Consider the following 904-nt stretch of genomic DNA (forward strand, 5'->3'; position numbering starts at 1 on the left):
ACTGACCATCATTGTTGTGCGGCTGTCGTCGCTACTATGGAATGTCTTTCCGACAAGTCCACAAAGCTCACAACATTAAACAGCATCGTTAACACATCAAGATCGCATATAAAACCACCATCCCATTGTTGTTGTTTTGTTGTCTTTGTTTAAAACAGACTAATCATCTGTTGTGCGGCTGTCGTCCCTACATGTCTTTCCGACAAGTCCGCCACAACAAGTTCACAACGTTCCACAGCATCGTTACCACCATCCCATTGTTGTTGTTTTGTTGTCCTTGTTTAAAACAGACTAATCATCTGTTGTGCGGCTGTCGTCCCTACATGTCTTTCCGACAAGTCCGTCACAGCAAGTTCACATATTCCACAGCATCGTTAACACATCAAAATCGCATATAAAACCACCATCCCATGGCCATTGTTGTTGTTCTTTTGTTGTCCTTCCTTAAAACCGACTAATCATCTGTTGTGCGGCTGTCGTCCCTACATGTCTTTCCGACAAGTCCGTCACAGCAAGTTCACATATTCCACAGCATCGTTAACACATCAAAATCGCATATAAAGCCACCATCCCATGGCCATTGTTGTTGTTGTTTTGTTGTCCTTGTTTAATACAGACTAATCATCTGTTGTGCGGCTGTCGTCCCTACATGTCTTTCCGACAAGTCCGTCACAACAAGTTCACAATATACCACAGCACCGTTAACACATCAAAATCGCATAATAAACAACCATCTCATTGTTGTTGTTTTGTTGTCCTTGTTACAAACAAACCGTGAAACTGTGGTGCCTATATCTTCCGACAAGCCCGCAACAACAAGCTCAAAACATAACCACAGCTTCCCCAAGATGCCCCACACCAAACATGACGACACATTTCCCAACATGCCTCACACAACATGGCA

This window comes from Branchiostoma floridae, chromosome 10 (assembly GCF_000003815.2).
Source record: "Branchiostoma floridae strain S238N-H82 chromosome 10, Bfl_VNyyK, whole genome shotgun sequence".
Classification (NCBI taxonomy): Eukaryota; Metazoa; Chordata; class Leptocardii; order Amphioxiformes; family Branchiostomatidae; genus Branchiostoma; species Branchiostoma floridae.